The sequence below is a fragment of the Panthera tigris genome, chromosome D1 (assembly GCF_018350195.1).
Source record: "Panthera tigris isolate Pti1 chromosome D1, P.tigris_Pti1_mat1.1, whole genome shotgun sequence".
NCBI classification, from domain to species: domain Eukaryota; kingdom Metazoa; phylum Chordata; class Mammalia; order Carnivora; family Felidae; genus Panthera; species Panthera tigris.
Genome location: NC_056669.1, coordinates 94,563,511 through 94,584,186, shown reverse-complemented (window position 1 = coordinate 94,584,186; position 20,676 = coordinate 94,563,511).

The following is a 20,676-nucleotide window of genomic DNA, read 5'->3' as shown; positions in this document are numbered from 1 at the left end:
GCTGAATATAGGTAGCCTTGACTGATAGGGGTATAGAGTGCTTATTATATACCAGGCTCAGTAAGTAAGTGTTTTATGTGCATTATCTTGTCAACAACCATCTGAAGTGGTATAATTATCCCCATTTTATACACCAGGAAATTGGGGCTTAGTGGGTTTTTGTAACTTGTGAAGGTCATCAGATCATCCAAACCTGACTTTGAGTCCACCTCTCTTCTTTAATAGTTTATCCTGTTTCAAGTCACCAAAGATATTTGGCTTTTTTCCCTCTTCTAACCTTCATCTGAGTCTGTACTAGTGGACACTTTTGGGTCAGTCTTGCATTCATACTGGGCAATAGGAGCATAGTATGGATTACCACTGTTTGCTAAATTAGAAGTTTATATCAGGACTAAGACATTTGAAAGTGAAATGAGGGGCGCCTGGGTGGCTCGGTCGGTTAAGCGTCCGACTTCGGCTCAGGTCATGATCTCATGGTCCGTGGGTTTGAGCCCCGCGTCGGGCTCCCTACCCCGTTCATGCTCTGTCTCTCTCTGTCTCAAAAACAAATAAACGTTCAAAAAAAAATTAAAAAAAAAAAAAAAGAAAGTGAAATGAAACTTGCACCCACTAGTGTGTTCTACTTATTCCAGAACTCTTAGACAAGTCATATCACCTCACTTTATTTAGATGAAGGAACTGAAGTTCAGGGAGGTGTAAGTCATTTGATCTAGGAAAAAGGTAACAAATTGAGATTCAAAGACAGTGCTGAGCGAAAATCTGCACTGTTTTAACAACATTGTATAGCAGATTTCAAAAGCACAGAGAAAACTAGTCATGTTCATTTCATTGTGGAGTGGAGGCTTCTAGTGTGTCTTCTGTAGAACCAGTCCTACAGGATTCTTTGAGAATCTTGGGTTCCATGGCTGAGTTAATATGAGAGCTAAAGCATACTATGTCACCACTTTTGATACCCATTAGTATAGTATAGTACTATCTCTGAGGAGTTCTTCGGTAAAGAAATATATTTGGGGCAACTGGATGGCTTAGTCAGTTGAGTGCCTGACTCTTGATTTCGGCTCAGGTCATGATCCCAGGGTTGTGGGATTGAGCCCTGTATCTGGCTCTGCACTGAGCATGGAGCCTGCTTGAGATTCTCAATCTCTTTCTCTCTTCCCCTCTTTCCTGCTCCTGCTCTCTCTCTCTCTCTTAAATAATAGATACATGTATGCGTGTGTGTGTGTGTGTGTGTGTGTGTGTATATATATATATATACATATATATATGTACATACATATATATATATACGTGTATATATATATACGTATATATATGTACATACATATGTATGTACATGTATATATGTATACATATATGTATATATATATATGTGTATATATATATATATATATATATACACATATATATATATATGAAACCTGTTAACTGTTAACCCAGACCTTGCTGGACTTAATTGACCACTGAACAATTAAGTCCAGCAAGGTCTGGGTTAACAGGTTTCATATATATATATCTATATCTATATCTATCTATCTATCTATCTATCTATATATATATATATATATATATATATATATATCTCCTATATATCCTGGATATATCCTATCCACCATGCTAAAAAGTGAGCTCCTTTTTTGTTAATAATCCTCAAGAGATTCTAAGGTAGAAATTAAATGTAGAACTTGAAACTATTGGAATCAAACATAACCATTACATCCTAGAAAAGAGATGACTGTATTTCCTTCTTGCTGACTTAACACAGAGAATATTTTGACTTGACCAAAATAGTCCTTGGTCAAGATCCATTTCCTCAGGGTAGCCAGAAAGGTAGCTTTTTCTTTATTAGTAATTTAGGGGGCTCATGTTGTTTTTGTATGTCATTTTGCTTTTATGTTAGCAGAATCCTTCTCTCCTGTGGTTCTTAGTTCATGAAGGGATTATGTGGCAATCTGGACCAGTGAGGATCCTCCCTGGGGCTTTTCCAGCAGTGCTGTTGGAGAAAAGCTGCTCTTTTCCTCTGGTATTGCTAAGGTCTGGAGTGTGAGTCTTGTGTTGCCAGTGATGACAATGTTTGTATTTATAACTGGAGCCTAAGAATTGATCCCTGTTGACAGTGCTTGAGTCCGTAGATCCTGCTGTGCCTGAAGTCATAAGGTTTATCCCCACATTTTTTGGTTATATGAGCAAATGCCCCCTCCCTCCCTCCTTCCTTCCCTCCCTGCCTTCTTCTTTCTTTTCTTCTTCCTTCTCCCCTTTCTCCTTTACTTCCTTCCTTCCCTCTCTCTCCCTCTCTCTTGCTAGTAGTTACAGTGAGATTCTTCCTGCGATTGTGCACTGAAAGAGCATTGATTAATATATCTACCTTCAATAAATTTAGGTAAAACAGTGTTTTATTCTCCAAAGCGGGGGATATTACTGAACTTCGGAATAATAGAGGATGTGCGAGCAAGTGCCGTAAAGTCTAGGAAATGTCTCCCAGTGCTGATAGAGCTGGGAGTTTCGGAATGTGTCATTGTTTTCACGGCTGGGCTTCCAGCAGCTAACACAGTCCCTGGCTATGATGAAAGGTGTTCAAGGAGTATTTGTTGACTGATTTAAAGAACACATATAGCTTCATCTTTTGGGAAAAATCAACTTCTTTCCTTTCCTTAAGTACTGATTACCAACTATGTACTAGAGACTTGGAATCATGAAAGAACTCAGTTTTCAAGAAGCTTATACTATAACGGGATGGGCGTTTAGAAACAAACATAGAAATACTAAAAAATAAAATTTTGGGAGAAACCTGTTGTCTGAGAGAACAAAGAAATTCTGACTTTTAGTAGGTATGAGAGCTCAGAATACATACACCAGAGTTAAAAAGCTGGAAACCAGCAAACCAGGTTTCGCTTGATCATATATTTGAAAAATCGGAAAATTTTATACAAAATTGCATGTTGACATTGTGTCTCTCGGCACTGGTGAAACTAGCAACATGGGCTTGTGTGTCTCTGTGGAAATAGTGGACAGGAACGGAGGAACAGCTCACCCCTCTGTGGGAAACATGTTGGAAACATGTGCACACCAGTTAGGCATAGCTTGTACCACACCTTCGTCTTGCACCCTCTTGGACGTCTCTACGTCACTCATTTGGGTCACATGCCTGTCTCATGCAGGCATCTGTGTTTGTCAGCCTGGTGTCCACTTTCATCTAGGTGGCTAGCAAGGAACATTCCAGGGGTTCAGGGATCTCATAATCCATCTGCTGATCAAAGTCCTTTTCGACGGTTATTAAGTATTGAGACAGGGAATGGAGAGTGAATTCTAGGATTAGGAACGCTCCCCCGACAGTTCAGAGGAGGCATATTAACCCTGCATTTTCTTTCATTAGCCTTGTTTGAGGCCTTGAAATGGGATCGTTAAATGCTATGCAAGAGGGGCGCCTGGGTGGCTCAGTCGGTTAAGCGTCCGACTTCAGCTCAGGTCACGATCTTGCGGTCTGTGAGTTCGAGCCCCGCGTCGGTCTCTGGGCTGATGGCTTGGAGCCTAGAGCCTGCTTCGGGTTCTGTGTCTCCCTCTCTCTCTGCCCCTCCCCTGTTCATGCTCTGTCTCTCTCTGTCTCAAAAATAAATAAACGTTAAAAAAAATGCTATGCAAGACTTGTACTTTGGTAAGGCAGGGAATCTACTACAGGTGGGAAACTTGAACATCTCCTCTATCCTACAGGCTACACACGCTTATTTAATGTGCTTCCTTCAGGACAGACTTCATTACATACACTGGGACCCAGTGTTGCATAGTGGGAGAGCCCTGCCCAGAAGTCAGGAGCCCAGATTTGAATCCTGGCTCTACTATTAAATAGTTGGGTGATATTAGGCATGCTACTTTGCATTCCTTAGTCTGTTTCCTCCTTGACATAATCAGGAATTTGGATTAGATAATAACTAAATTTTTGCCAGCCCTCAAAATATAGATATCGTACCACATCCTGCTGTGTCAGGAGAGAATGTGGTTTGGTGGTCTAACTAAGCCTCTGGAATCAGGGGTTTAGATTCCTCTACCATGTATTCCCCATATATCTTTGGGCATATTCCCAACCTCTACAACTGTTGTCCCACTTTCTCAGAAATGGGATCATTGCAATGTCCATGCCATAGGATAGAAGGGAAGAAGATTCAGTGTAGGATGCCCAACGCCATGCCTGGCATATGGTAAGCACTCAATAAGTGATAACTTCTTTAAAGTTACAAATTCCTGCTTTCTGGAAACATTTGTGTGCCCCCTCCCTTTATTTTTAGTTGTTCTTTGCTTTTTAATTTTCGTGCACATGCTTTACTTGCTAGCAAATCAGTATTGTGGAGTCTGGCACAGGATACAAACATCCTTCCTATGAAACTCTCATTGTCAAATTTGATGTTCCTGGTTAGTGAGCATGTAGATGGTGACAGCACAAGTAGGGGGCTTAACTTTGAGAGAATGCGGTCAGGCATACATCTGAAAGTGAGTGAGTTCCCTCTAAGCTCCATTGTCAGCTGAGCTGTGTGAGAGAGCCATTTCTCTCTCTCACTCTCTCTCTCTGTTCTTACTCTATTCAGTAGTGTTTGGCTCTTAAGACAGCTAGTGGCTGGGGCTCCTGAGTGGCTCTGTTGGTTGAGCATCCAACTTCGGCTCAGGTCATGATCCCACGGTTTGTGATTTTGAGCCCCGCATCAGGGTCTGTGCTGAAGGCTCAGAGCCTGGAGCTGCTTCGGATTCTGTGTCTCCCTCTCTCTGCCCCTCTCCTGCTTACACTATGTCTCTTTCTTTCTTTCTCTCAAAAATAATAAATAAACATTAAAAAAATTTTAAAAGACAGCTGTGACTAATCTAGAGATGATCAAACGTGTGATTTTGGAAAATTGAGAGGAAGCAAAGACTCCCCTTATGCCATGATCTAACCTTTTTATTTTTTATTATATTTTTTTAAGTTTTTATTTATTTTTGAGACAGAGAGAGACAGAGCATGAGCAGGGGAGGGGCAGAGAGAGAGGGAGACACAGAATCTGAAGCAAGCTCTAGGCTCTGAGCTGTCAGCACAGAGCCTGATGCGGGGCCTGAACCCACAGACCGTGAGATCATGACCTGAGCTGAAGTCGGATGCTTAACCGACTGAGCCACCCAGGCGCCCCTGATCTAACCTTTTTAAAAACAATATCTGACTGGGACATGACACGGTTTTCTCCCTATTTGCATTAGTTCGTGCCACAGAGATTCCCAATATGCCTGGCCGGGTTAAGGCTGCCCATTAGCTTCAGAGATCACTACCTTTTCCCTCTTTTCAACTATGTTTAATGAACAAGTATATCTTGTTTGTGTGACATTTAATTTTATACAATGTTAATTTAAGAAATGGATTAGTACAGTGTATATATTAATGGCTGTGTCTCTTCAATCTATTACTGAGCTGTCGGTTTATCCCTGAGAAAATATTACAGGGCTAGGACCATTGCTCAGTAAGAGTAATTTTGCATTGCCTATGGCTGTGCCCTTGTTTTGTCAAGACTACATTACAGACATTCTTTATTTTCTAGAAGTCCAGGTTGTATTGTTTTGGGGCTGCAGCTGATTCAGACTGGATACACCCGTACCCTTCCAACACAGGTCTCTTTACCATGATCATTCGTATTGTTTGGCTATCCTTTGGATAGGAGGCATCTGTTCTATTTTTTTTTTTTTCTTTTCTATTCTTTCTTCGATCTCAGTCTCAGTGGATTGAATAATGACATGTCTTAGTAAATGGTGCATGATCCATATTACTCCTTGCAAGACCCCTGCTGTTTTCTTTTTCTTCACTTCATTCCCTACTTTATACCTACTTTCTATGCCCTGCTATACCTCCTCCCTTCACCATAGCAACCGTTCTAGTTGTTTAATTGGTACTTCCTCTTTTTGTGTGTGTATGTCTTCCAAAATGTGCACTGCTGTTTTACATGCATGTACTTTTAAATTGTGTAAGTGGTATGATGTCAAATATTTGACCGGCTCACTTTTTAAAATGAATGTTGTGCTTTTAAGATCTACTCATGTTGGTATGGGGACATTGAATCCTTTGCCCGTAACTGCTTGCTATCTTCTTCCTGATACCTTGAAATGGATCGTCAGCGTCTGTCATGCTGCCCCCCGGGAGCATTCAGTTTGTTCATACGAGGTTGACATCAGAGTCAGGTGATGATTGATGATCCCAGAGGAGCTCCTGTGCAGTTTATGTAGGCTCTGATCTCATGACAGGAGCCATGGATATTTTAAAAATTGTTTGTCAGTTCTTGAAGGTACATTGATTTTGTGTGTGTGTGTGTGTGTGTGTGTGTGTGTGTGTGTGTGTGTGTGGTGGGGGGAGGAATGGAGACTGTGACAGCACTACCCTATACTGTCATGGAGGCAGTGTGAAAAAACTTACTCTGAGGGCAAACCTCATTTTATTTATTAGTAATATAGACATGATCATAATGCATCATGAAGTTGCTGAGGTTGATATGAGATATTTTATGCAATCTGTATAGTACTGTGCCTGGCACATTGATGAATGGCTTGCAATTAGTATTGGAAGTCCAGTGTTGCATTCACACTACAGTGCACTTCCTTACAACAAGATGTGTTCTTTTATTAGTACAGACATTATACGGATTATCTGAAAAATGTGAGCGAAAACTAAGGATGGGGACTGCTGCTCTTTATCCTGAGATTTAATTGTTAGCAGACACACTCATGCTTCATGTGTAACAAACTGTGAAAGCTCCAAGCATGAACACAGCTCATGGTTGTAATCAAATACAACTTACAGCAAAGTTCCTACCTCCCAATCAGTGTTCATAGTTGTTATTGTGTTGCATGGTCTTAATGCATAAATGGTGGACGGTATATATACATACATCTACTGTCATTAGCCTTACCAGCAGACCATGTTTTAACGTTTCCAGTTGTTCTTCCCATCTCGTTTTCTATTTCTCGTGTTACCAACCCTCATCCACATAAGGGAAAGGCATGCGGGGAGAAGGGGAGCCTGACCCAGGTCATATGGTAAAAGGTGCAGAGGGCATTCTAGAAGGGAGTTAATGAATGGTAACGCTTGAGTGAAAGCACAGGGGCCCAGCAGTGAGAGAGGCTGATGAGTCTATTTTCTCTCTTCTCAGTGAAGAAGACGCACAGGAACTTCACTGGGCTTACCTCGATCATGTCCTGCTTAGGAGAGCAGGAGAGTGGGAGCTTGTGATTGGGAGGTAGTGGCTGCAAAGGAGAAGCAGAAACTGTGTCTTCTGGGGCATGAAACCCCAAACAATGGAGGCAGGTTCACCGTTAGTCTGAGCCTGCCAGCCTTTATCTGTTTGGCCTGACATTCCTCTGACTCAGGTGTTTGCAACCATGGTCTGTAGGCTAAGTCTATCCCACTGCCTATTTCTGTAAACAAAGTTTTATGGGAACACAGCCAGCATACCCGCTCATTTTCCTGTCGCCTGTAGCTGCTTTCACACCCAGCAGAGCTTAGTTGTCATGACAGAGACCTTATAGCGGGCAAAGTCTAAAATATTTACTGTCTGGACCTTAACAGAAAATGTTTTTCAGCAACTGCTTTTAACTCAGTGTAATACTTTCTTTTTCACAGATAAGTATTAGGAGGCAGTGCAGTAGAGTGGTGAAGAGTGTATGCTCTGAAGTCAGAGCAAAGCCTGCAACTTTCTGGCTGTATGGCTTTGGGTCCTCATTGCCTCCTCTGTAAAGCAGTAAAAAATATGCTGTGTCATAATGTTCTTATGAAGAATCAGTATGATGGTGCCTGGAATTTAGTAAGCACCGGAGGCATACTAGCCCTTTGTAAAAGTCAAAAGGTTGGCATATAATTGAACATGAAAAGTGGAACACTGTGGGTAAGATACAAAATGACTCTGGGTGTTTGCCTGTTGGGAAAGCATCTTGCAATTGGGTGTAAGGGACCGGTTGAAGGGAGGCCTGGGTTACTGGGAGTGAATTATGCCCAAATATTTCCCAGGGTCTGGCCTGGTCACTTTCAGTGCATGAAGATGTAAGTAGAGGTTCTTTGCCATCAACCGTGGTGTCTGCTCATCCACGCAGGAGGCTGGAGGGCACAAGGGTTCCTTTCAGGCAACAGGTGTCTTCTGCCCTCGTGTACCAATCTGGGACAGGTCAGGTTATTTGCCCAGAAGTGCAACAGCTCAGGGAGCTAGAAGGGGTGTGAACTGCTACTCCATTTCAAATTAGTGGGTGTCTAGGGTCTTTCCCCTCAGGTGCTGGAAGCCTGATCTGGGAAGCATTCCACAAGACAGAGAATGAGAAATTAAAACTCCAAATTAGAAAATCTCCCTACCGTTGAGTGACAGTGATCATTTCCTGCTTGTCTTGCTCTGAGAGCCATGCTACCTGTACAGCTGCCATTGAGCAGATAAGACCAGCCAGGTTAGCTCAAATGGAAGGATTTAACTAATTACTTCCTTCCCATCACACTTTTATCCCATCGATGTAATAGGCTGCTGCTACTATCATATGAAGTATTATTTTTAACACATGGTTGTTTTCCCTTTATGACTTGCTAACGTACCTGCGGTTTACAATAGGCTTTAATTTTTTTTTTCTTAATGTTTGATTATTTTTGAGAGAAAGGGAGATGAAGCATGAGTTGGGGAGGGGCAGAGAGAGAGAGGGAGGCCCCGAATCAAAATCACGCTCCAGGCTCTGAGCTGTCAGGACAGAGCCCAACGTGGGACTCGAATTCAGGAACCATGAGATCACAACCTCACCTGAAGTCTGACACTAAACCGACTGAGCCACCCAGGAGCACTTACAATAAGCTTGTAAAAGCAAGCCACTGATTGTAGCTGATGATGCTGCTGAACAAAATGTTGTAAGCATGGCCTGTTCTAAACATTAAGTTAGGCACTGTATCCTCATTTGGAGACAGTCTGGAGCCTGCCATACATTAAGTGCTCAATAATTATTTATTGAACAAAGGTTGAATGATGGTAAAGCAACAAAGGTACTAGATGTAATTCCTACCTTTATGGGTTTCCAGTGGGAAAGGTAGACATTAATCAATCCTGTTATGTGTGTGATAATCAACTCTGTGAGGTACATGTTCACAGATGAGGTCAAAGATCAGTTGGGTTAAGTGACCTACTTAATGTCATACACCAATCAGTGGAAAGCCAAGATTTGATCCCTGGTCTAACCCTGCCTCCTTCATCTTTAAACCCTATTGCACCTCATAGATAAGTTATTCCTTGGAGAGAACGTGTTTCTGGTGAGCCAAAAAATTTGAAGGTTATGATGAGCACACTTCCAGATAGGAATAAACTCTGTTTTGGCCACTGGCTTGCAAAGGGTGCTGTTTAATTGATTTGGCATCAGAATAAAAGAGATTGAGTGTGTAGGGCTCAGGGGTCCTCACTTTAATATTAAAGCAGGGTTTCCTGGAGAGGACCTGTTCCACCTACATCAGAGTTACCTGGACTACTTGCTCAACATGTGGCTTTCTAGGTTGATTCCAGCTCTGCTGAATCTGAATTTTTACACAAGTTATTTTTATGCACATTAAAGTTTGAGAACTGCTGTTTAAAAAGAGGTGCTACTCAGCGTTCAGTGAAGACAACAGAAGCCACCTTAGATATTTTGAATAGGAAACATTTAATAAAGGAAATTCAAGGGTTTGACCACTATTGAAAAGACTAGGGAGACATCCCAAAAGTGCAAACAAGTGCAGGTCAGTAGCTGTTGGTTATCTTACTTGGCTGTCGCTTCTAAGTGGGTGACCTTCAGGAAGATTGCTGGAAGCCTCTAGCATACCCTTGTCTGCTGTGTCTGCCCCTGCACGACTGCCTACCTCTGCTCTCTCGGTCCTGGCTCCCCCTTCGCTTCTCCCTCTGGATCTCACATGAGGGTGTCTGACTGGCTGCATCTTACTGGAACTGTGGCAGTAAGAAATTCTTAGCAGTGTAGTTTCCAAGCTTTCCACCATTTTGGTACAGGTGAAGGGATGGTATAGAGAATCACCAAGTGATATCTGCTGTACGGGGATGTTTAAACTCCTCTTCAGTAAAACTGGAGAATTAGTTGAGAACTGAGTCTGTGAAAAAAATCCACAGGTGGTCTGTTAAGAGATACTAGTGATTTACCAAAAAACCAAAAACCAAAATACCTAAAATAATAATACCGAGTGAAAGAGGAGCCTGGTTGTGGTATGTTATCTCTCCTCCACTTGGGACAGAGGTGTGTACCTCATTTGCTCCTGGTCCAGACCCATTTCTTTCCCCCCTTTTTTGGGCATCCTGACTGGGTCTCCATCTTGTCCTCCTAAGTTTTCCTTGCCTAATCTATGCTGGTTGTATTCCCCTTCCTTCCAGTTGATTCAGTTGGTGGGGGAGGGCGGGGGGGGGGGGATGGGGGGGATGAAAGCCCGGGACAAGGGTGTTCTCTCTCCTGAGAATTTGAAAGCAAAACCCAGAAATTGACGCAGCCAGGCAGAATTGGTCCTGTACTTCAACGTTATTTTGAGTTGTGGCTTAAAGGTCTGGCAATCCAAAACCTTCTAACCAGGAGTCAAAAGGAAGCAACACTTCATTAAATGAAAGTCACCTGTAAGTCTACCTCTCAGAAAGACAAAATCTGCCACTTACACTATGGCACAATGCCTTTTCATTATTTAGATTTTTTGTTTTCTGCTTATTGAAGAACTCTTTTAGATGAAAAAACTTTTTTTAATGTTTGTTCACTTTTGAGAGGGAGACAGAGCGTGAGCAGGGGATGGGAAGAGAGATAGGGAGACAGAATCCAAAGCGGCTCCAGACTCTGGGCTGTCAGCACAGAGCCTGACGCGGGGCTTGAACTCACAAACCATGAAATCATGACCTGAGTCGAAGTTGGATGCTTAAACAAATGAACCACCCAGGTGCCCCACCTTTAGATTTTTTAATCATCGTGTTTTTTCTCTCATATATTATGCTTTTGAATTTTCTTATTTGTAGTGAACAGGAAAATATAAGTAAAATTGTTAAGGTATTCTTAAAACTTTATGTTCAAAGTCCACCTCTTTGGAGTCACTCTTTCTGTACTGTTCCATCCACTTTGCCCCACTATGGTCTCCAAAATTTCCCTGTAAAGTAGTGGTAGCATTCTCAACTCGGGGGCTGTGCTTTTCCACCCGGGTAAGCTCATGGCCCCAGCTGCATCGTATGGCACTGAAAGCTAAACAGTTTATGAGATATATAGGGAAAAATGTGAATCCTGGGGAACCCATGATTTTAGAGAGGAGTATGAGTTTCTGTGGGGTCAGAGGGCCAAAGCTCCAGGGCTTGGCAGGTAGGAAAACACAGAAGGCTGCAGGAAGAGAGACTGAGGACTTCCTACATCTGCTACTGACTGTCTCTACTCCCCCAGTTGTGGCATAGACGATACAACTGCGGGCTTAATAGAAGTTGCTCTTAAGCTGCCTTTTTTTTTTTTTTTTTTTTAAAGTTGGCTTTTTTTTTTTTTTCCCCTCTTCTAATTAAACAATCCATGACTAAGGTATCCTGGAGAAGTTGGCGCCTAGTGGGGAATATGAACATGTAAACAGAAACAATTACAGGAGGGCATGGTTTGTGCAGTGAAGAAGATTATGTACAAAATCCTGTGGGAGACCACAGGGTGAGCAGATTCATATTTGAGAGGATTCGTATTTACCTTCCCGTCATTTCTGAGCCAGGGACCAGGCTCATTCAAATGTTTTACAAATGACGCTCATTAAGATACAGTGTTGCAGAAGTGAACTGACGATGTTCCACTGTGGAATTATAAACAGGTTATCAACTAAGGCGTATACAGATTGGTCACTGCTGTTTTGGGATCTGAGCTCAGGTTCCTGTTTAGTGATTATATTGTTGCTTATTAAGGTCCTACATTTTTCTGGCCACACACAATCTGTCTTTACTGTTTTCCTCTCTTGATTGAACTTACCCTCCCCCTGTGGAGATCTTTCTTCATGGTTACACAAAGCTGTGCACATTCCTTCCTCCTGTCTTTATTCCTCCTTGCCACCTATTCTTTCTCTGTGCAGTTAAAAATCACCCTTTAAAGCTGAATTCATTCCCGACTCTTTCAAGAAACCTTCCCTGATTATACCAGCCCAACCCACAGCTCCTTCTCTTACAATTCTTGTGTCAAAACCATCCTTAATAATTTTAATGTGGTTGGTGGTATTTCTCCCTACTAGGTTGTGCATTCTTGAAGGATGGGCATCGTATCTTAATACTTTTGTTCAGTAAATGTATACTGAGCTGTGTGTTCAGTTCTAGACACTGAGCTCAGTGATGTGGTGAAATAGAGTCTAATAAATGAGAGAAGATACTTTCTAAAAATACATACATGGAAAAATGGTAGAAAATGGAGAATATATTAAGACGAGTAGGGATCAAGTTCTAGTGGGGATGTAAAAGGGGAAGAGCTGACTTCCATTTGGGGGTATAAGAAGCAGCGTCCCTGCTACAGTAGCAATTGTGTTGGAGCTTGAAAGATGGTTAGGATGTGGGCACACAGAAGATGGGGCGGAGGTAGGACCCCCCACTGCCCCACACAGTAGTACATATCTAAAGTTCGGGTTGATCAACTTGTTTTGCAAGGATTTCGATAGTAAGCATTTTAGGCTTTCCAGACCATACAGTCTCTGTTTCAACTACTCAACTTTTGCCATTGTAATGCAGAAGCAAACATAGACCCTGGGGACATGAGTAGGCATGGCTGTATTATAGTAAAGTTTTATTTAGTCAGGGGTGCCTCAGTGGCTCAGTCGGTTAAATGTCCAAATCTTGATTTCGGCCCAGGTCATGATCTCGTGGTTCTGTGAGATCGAGCCCCTCTTTTGGGCTCTGTGCTGGCAATGTGGAGACGGCTTGAGATTCTTTCTCTCCCTCTCTTCTCTGCCCTTCTCTTGCCCACGTGCATACTGTGTGTGTCCCTCTCTCAAAATAAATAAATAAACGTTTGAAAACAAAACAAAACAAAAAATAGAGGAATAGGCATGGTCCAGATTTTGCCTGTAGTCTGTAGCTTTCCACCTTCTGTTTTAGGGTGTAACATGATTGAATAAATAATGGGATGTATAATCACAGCTTCACGAATACTGAAAATTAATAAAAAATGCAAAGAATTTACTGAAATATTGACTTAGTTGTCTTTGATTACTGAAACTATGAATAAGGTTTTTTTTTCTTCTACTTTTTAATTTTTTCCCAGACATTTTATAAGGATCATGAATTCATTGTAGAGTGAGAAAAAACAAACTTTATTTACAGACTTACAGTATAGGCGGCAGGCAGTATACATAGCCCAGAGCTTGGCTCAGAGAGGTTCAGGGCACATCTGAGCTTGGCTGATTGGCACCATTTCCACAAGTATTGGCCCTGGTGCTAAGGAAACCGCTGTCCTTGGAATGCCAGCTAAGATGCGAGGGACAAGCTTGCATCAAAAATGGGCTGTTTCGTCTGTTGCCCTCTGTCATCAGCTCCGCAGAGCCATTATGTTGTTTGAGAAACGTTATAGCAGAAGGCTGCCTAGATGGAAACTAAATTGATTTTCTGATCCACCCTTAACCTTCTTTTTGTGCGGTCTCTAAAGGAAGCCTAGGGTTTTTCAAGCATTCTCTGTGACGTGCTGTCAAGTCAGATAGGAGATGGAATAATTGTAGACTTAGCCTTCACCCCAGATCACAGCAATGTCAGTGAAATATGGTCAGACAACAACAGTTGTCTGATTATCGGTGAACTTAGGAAACAGACATTAGGCTTTACATTCTAAGGCAGAAGTAGTGCCAGCAATAAGGGCTATGACTTCTTAAACACCTTCTGTGTACTCTGGTAAGTATTTCCTTGACTTCCAAAACAATGCTTCAAGATAAGTATGGCTCTCCCCATTTCACAGGTAGGAAAAGTGAGGTTGAAGGACTTAAAGCCATGGTTCAAGGTTGTAAAGTGAGTCTGTGGTAAAGTCAGGATTTGAACCCACACCTGCCTGATTTCAGAGTCTGCTCTTTCTACTTTGCTACTCCACCTTCTGCTAGCTCAACTCCTTCTCCCACTACAAGAGACATGTACCCACAGTCAAATCTCAAAGTGGCCTCAAAATGCTAGAGCAGTCTTCCCTATAGTCTCCCTGCATAGGGAAGTGGGTATATGGCAAGCTAAATAACTAGAGACAGTGAAATTTAACAGAGTGATGACAGATCACATAGGTTGAGGGGAAGGATCCAAAGACATCTGATGGAGCTTAATTACATTTAGACTGTGGACAAGAGAAGGAAATTCTTAGAATACCTCTCATCCTCTTTGTCAGACCAGTGGTCCTGCCAGTTTTCAGACACGCTAGGGTCATGGCCCCATACAGAATGAGAATGGTTAAAGAAAATTTTATGAGGAGTTGAAAAAAAAAGCTTGGGGTGGGCTTTATAATAAGGTTGTTTCAGTTTACATCCAAACTTTTCCAGTTACTGTGTGTATCTGCATACTAGGTGGAGTTTTCCAGAGAAACAGGACCAATAGGCTGTATAGGTATATACCTACGTACAAGAGACTGTGACACAGAGAGAGAGAGATTTTAAGGAATTGGCTTACGTGAATGTGGGGCCTGGCAAATCTGAATTCTGCAGAGCAGGCTGAGGGGCTGGAGACCTTGGGAAGAGACGGGATTGCAGCTCAGGTCTAAAGGCGGTCAAGAGGCAGAATTCTTTCTTCCTCAGGGCATCTCAGTGTTTTTTCTCTTAAGGCCTTCAACTGATTAGAAGAGGCCCCCCCATATTAGGGTGGGTAATTTACTCAGAGTCTATTGACTCTGATTGAAATGTTAATTTCATCTGAAAAGGTTTCGCAGCAATCCTAGATTGATGATGTTTGACCAACATTTGGGCACCGCAGCCAAGCCAAGTTGACACATAATATTAATCATCACACATCCACAAATAATTTGATCCCCCACCTCTTGTTTCCTCACCTGTTGAATGGGAATAATAGTAGTATCTGCAACGTAAGGTTGTTGTGAGGCTTGAATGGACTAACTCATATACATTGTGGAGTGATGGGACATGATGAGCACTCAGTAGATTTCAGTTAATATTATGGCAGTGAGATTACAAATTTCTCTTACATTTATGTCTAGCTAATATCTCCTAAGAAACACGGAGAATATTGTGAATTGCCATAAATTGCCTTAAAAATGCACTCCTCCTATTGTGGGAGGACATTGGAAATTACCATTTATTAAATCAAAAATAAACAGAGCCCAGAGAGGTTAAGGGTGGAGTGATTGACTCTGGGTCAAACCACAGGTCAAGCAGAAATAGCTCAGGGTTTTCAGCCTTTGTAAGGTACTTCCCATTAGACTGTCATCATTTATCATGTTCCATTTACTTACAGATGGAGCTGTTTCCTCAGGGTATTTTCCAAGAAATTCACATGGAAATCTCAGAAGTGAAATGCGGCTCCTTTGACTAAGATCTGAAATGTCAAAGCAATTGGCATGTTCAAAAGGTCAAACATTCTCAAAGTTGAGAGTAATTTTGGTCTCCACTTTAATTTGGAGGCTATGTTGGTAGGAACTTAGTTAACAGACTTGTCATGGTGTGGAAGAATGCTATGGTGGTTTAGAGTGTGGGCTCTGGAGCCAGCGTGCTTGGTTCAAATCCTGGCTGAGTGACCTTTTAGTTCTGCCATCTTGGGTACGTTACCTCACATCTATGTGCCTCAGTTTCCTCAACTATAAAAATGGAGATATTATTCTAGTATTTATATCATAGATACTGTGGTCGTGCTAAATCAGTGTCTGGGGTACGGTCAGCGTTCACTAGAGTTTATCAGTGTCCTCATTGCTGCTATGACCATATGGCACTCTTCAGATAGCATATTTCATATATAATGTCTTTCAAGCCCGGTTCTTACCCTCCCAGAGTTTACAGTTTAAAACAGCATAGGAATTAGCAAGACCTTCTTGTTTGGAAGCAGAAAATTCCAACTTAATCCAATTCAAAACTGCTTAAGGGGGAAAGGGGAATTCATAGGCTTGCCTGTAATCAGACCCCAAAATCCCTTCAGGACTCTCTCGTATCTTCCTTAATCTCCATTTGTCTCTGTGCACCAGCTTTATTTTCTTAGCCTGGCTGGTCCCTGGAGTTGGTGGGGGGGTGCTCTCTGGAAGCTTTGGTTTCACGTACTTTACTTTCATAACCAAAGTGGAAAAGGCACTTTCATGCTTAGCTTCATTTTGAAAAATCCCAGGGAAGCACTTTGATTGGTAAGTCTCAAGCCTACTCACTGGACCAGAGGGATGATTGGTCTAACCTGGGTCATGTGCAAATGCCCATAGAATGGGACAGGTACTATTTCCACTAAAGAATTACAGAAATTGTTGAATGGAAAAGAGCCTTAGAAGTCGTGTTTCCTCAGTGGTGTCCAAAACTCAAATTTTGTAGAATTGTTCAGTTTGGTCAGATGTCTGGATTGTAGAGTGATATAATTGTTACCTTACTTTATGTTGGATCCTGATCACATGTCCATTATACTCTTTAATGATCTATAGTGATTTTCTAGTAGGAGATAGTTGAAGGGTCTGCAGAGGACTTGGAGGCAGGGCTATATATATGTATAATTTGAAAAGACCTCTTTGTAGGGCTTAAGTGTCCTGCTCTTGATCTTGGCTCAGGTCATGGTCTCACAGTTCAGAGATCTCACTGACCGTGCAGAGCCTGCTTGGGATTCTCTCTCTCTCTCTCTCTCTCTCTCTCTCTGCCCCTTGCCTGGTCATGCTCTCTCTCTCAAGATAGATAAATAAACTTAAAAAAAAAAACAAAAAAAAACCTCTTTGGATTTCTGATTCATACCTTGGCTGGAGTTGTGGAGACAGTTGGGGTATAGATGGAATGCATCCTCCTTCACTGTTCCCAGATTGCTAAAGCAGTCTGAATTAGACTTCCCTAATACAGTGTCGTTAATGCAGATGGCCCGGAAAAGGACACAGGAGGCTCAGTGCAAAGTGTAAACTATGGACTGTATTCCAAGATAAGCCATTTTGCAGCTTAAGTATATAATTTACAAAAGTAATATCAAGTATAGTATTTCCAGGTAGACTTTCTGGAGAATCAGCACTAACAAAGCTATAAACCTTTACAAATATTATAAAAGTTGTTTGTAAACAATGCTATTAAATGATCAAAACACTTATTTTCTTGAGCAGGTTAAACATTCCCTCCGAGATCTTGTTTAAACTTGAAATTTGCTGAGAAAAAGAAATTTGAAGAAACGAATGTGAGTGAAGCCATAGATAGACCAAGCTGGAAAGAACTGGAGACTTCAGCATTTTTAATTTTTTTTTAGTGTTTATTTATTTATTTGTTTATTAAAAAAAATTTTTTTAACGTTTATTTATTTTTGAGACAGAGAGAGACAGAGCATGAACGGGGGAGGGTCAGAGAGAGAGAGGGAGACACAGAATCTGGAACGGGCTCCAGGCTCTGAGCTGTCAGCACAGAGCCCCACGCAGGGCTCGAACTCACGGACCGCGAGATCATGACCTGAGCCCAAGTCGGCCACTTAACCGACTGAGCCACCCAGGCGCCACTAGTGTTTATTTATTTTTGAGAGAGAGAGAGAGAGAGAGAGAGAGAGAGAGAGAACATGCAAGCAGGGGAGGGGCAGAGAGAGAGGGAGAGGGGAGGGGCAGAGAGAGAGGGAGAGAGACACAGAATCTGAAACAGACTCCAGGCTCTGAACTGTCAGCACAGGGCCTGACACGGGACTCGAACCCACGAACTGTGAGATCAAGACCTGAGCCGAAGTTGCACGCTTAACTGACTGAGCCACCCAGGCACCCCCCAGGACTTTAGCATTTTTAGAAGTAAGTGGGGAAAGGGGGCTAGGAACTTCATGATTCAGTGTCCAGGTTTCACTGAACCCACATTTTTCATAAGGTATTCTAACCTCACTTGTGCCAAGTGACCCCAAGTCCAGAGACTTAAGAAAAAAATTTTTTAATGTTTATTCATTTTGAGAGAGAGTGAGACAGAGCACACTCAAAGGAGGTACAGAGAGAGATGGAGACACAGAATCCCAAGCAAGCTCCAGGCTCTGAGCTGTCAGCACAGAGCATGAGGTGGAACTCAAACCCACGAAACTGTGAGTTCATGACCTGAGCCAAAATGGGACGCTTAACCAACTGAGCCGCCCATGCACCCTTCCAGAGGCTTTTCGAATCTACCTCTTCAGAGAGTAAATCCCTAGTTTTCTACAGGAATAACAGCAGGGTTTGAGAGTTATCCTGTATTTAAATTCTTTGTTGTAAAGATTTTCAAACAAATTTTGCTTTCTCAACTGTAAGCACCTCCTCTTTCAGAGTTAGGTGATGTTTCTTATTCTTGAACATTTCTGGGGTTTTGTACCACGTGTCATTGACTTCCAGGGCTTTCCAGGGCCAGCTTAGATTTTAGATTCATTTGGGTTACGAGAAAGCCTACCACGTGTTCATTTACTTTTCATCTTCCACAATTCTGTGTCTTCTCCTATTATCTCTGGCTCATTGGGTATTTGATTTAAAAATCATTTTATTGTCATTTTAGTGATAATAACTAGAAATTGTATGCAGCTTCTTTCATTTAATAATACATTTTGAAAATGTTTTCATGTATTTTCATATTTTTAGGTAGTATAATTTTTAATAGCTATACAGAATGTTATAATTAGGATAAATTATAATTCATTTAGTTAGTATATGTTTACATATATTTATGTTCTCATTTTTTGATTATGCAACAATGGGATGAAAATAATGGACATCTGATTATGTCCTTGGGGTAAAATATGACACTTAAAAACATTTGGTATGCGTGTGGGAAAGAGTATATTTGTGCTCTTAGATCACCCAGGAACAGTCATTCTCATCTGCCAAATGAGGAATTTGGAGGAGAATTTGAGAACCATGACTCTATCAGACCATCATGAAATCAGTTTAGACTTATATATACTTATATTTTAAAAATAAACCCTTTTTTGAGGGATGAGAGAATTCACACATTTTCAGAAAACAAATCATGCTGTTTAAGTTTAGAGATGTAACTCCCAAGTATTTTTTTTTAGTCTTTTTGAGGTGAATTGATATATAAAAAATGCACATTTAATGTATATAATTTAATGATTTTGAACAAATGCATGTCACCACATTAAAGGAAGGAACATATCTATCCTCTCCAGAAGTTTCCTTGTGGTCTCACCCTTTTAAGGTAAGAAAGCTTTATGCAAGATCTACCTCCTTGAAAAATTTTTGAGTGCACAATAACATGTTGTTAACTGTAGGTATTACGTTGCCTGAAATCTTTTTATGCTGAATTCTGATGCACTTTAGAAAATTGAAAAGCCTTAAAGAGACTTGTGATGGTCATGTTAATGAAGTAAGCAGGATGCATTGATCCTCAGTGTTAGTCTTATTCAGCTGCCCCCTCTGTCTTATTCAGACTTTGTTGGCATGAACTCAAAGATCTATACATTCATTCATTCATTCATTCATTCAACCATTAATCAGCATTTCTTACCAAGTGTTTACTGTGTGATAGGCTCTGTTCAAGAAGCAAGATCTGTGAATTTGAATTAAATGAGCCTGGTCCATATTTGCGTGGAGTATCCTGTTTAATTGGAGAGAAGTTGGGAAGTGGAAGGAATTCTAGCAGATACATAAGAATTCATCACATATGAGTAAGATTCCAACAAGAATTACCTCATCATGTCACAGCATTCATTTGTTGAATGCTGCTGTGAGCAAAAGACTGCTAAGTGCTACTAAATTTAGTGGAACTCTTAAAGCTATGAACCAGGTACTATTATTGTCTTCGTTTTTAGAAGGAAAAGCAGACTTTGAGAGTTTAAGAACATTTTCTGAAGCCCTGTAATAGGTGGCGTAGTCAGGTTCATCCTGACTGACTCTAAAACTGTGCTTGAACCTCTCCTTCCTCCACCAAACCCCAGGGTGTAAGAAATTAGAAAGGGTCCACATGTATGAAATCCACTGGAATAGCCGTGCCTCAAACAAATTTATTATGCAGGTGCCTGAAATTTATTATCCAGGTGCCTCTTGATTGTGGGAAGATTTTATAGTATAGACGCAACCTTCCAAATGAGACAAAAAAAAAAAAAAAAAAAAGGAAGAAGGCTAGCTTGTATTGAATGTATACTCTGACAAAGGCATGTTGCTAGTCCTTGAAACAACGTTTAAAGATTAGGCCCCTCTTACAGATGAGGAAACAGGCTCAGGGGCAAAAAAGGAAAAACTTTTTTTTTCCTCTCTCTCTTTTTTCCCCTAAGTCCCACAGAGTGGCAGAGATAGGATTTAGCCCCAAGTGTATTTGGCCCCAGACTCATCCTGCCTGCAAAAAAAAATTAGGATTGGTGACTCAGGAAACACCTAAACATTCAAGGACCTTAGAAATAATAGAGGGGTGCCTTGGTGGCTCCGTTGGTTAAGCGTCCGACTTCAGCTCAGGTCATGATCTTGGGGTTCATGAATTTGAGCCCTGCGTCGGGCTCTGTGCTGACAGCTTGGAGCCTGGAGCCTGCTTTGGATTCTGTGTCTCCTTCTCTGTCTGCCCCTCCCCCACTTGTGCTCTGTCTCTCTCTGTCTCTCAAAAATAAAGAAACATTAAAAAAAATT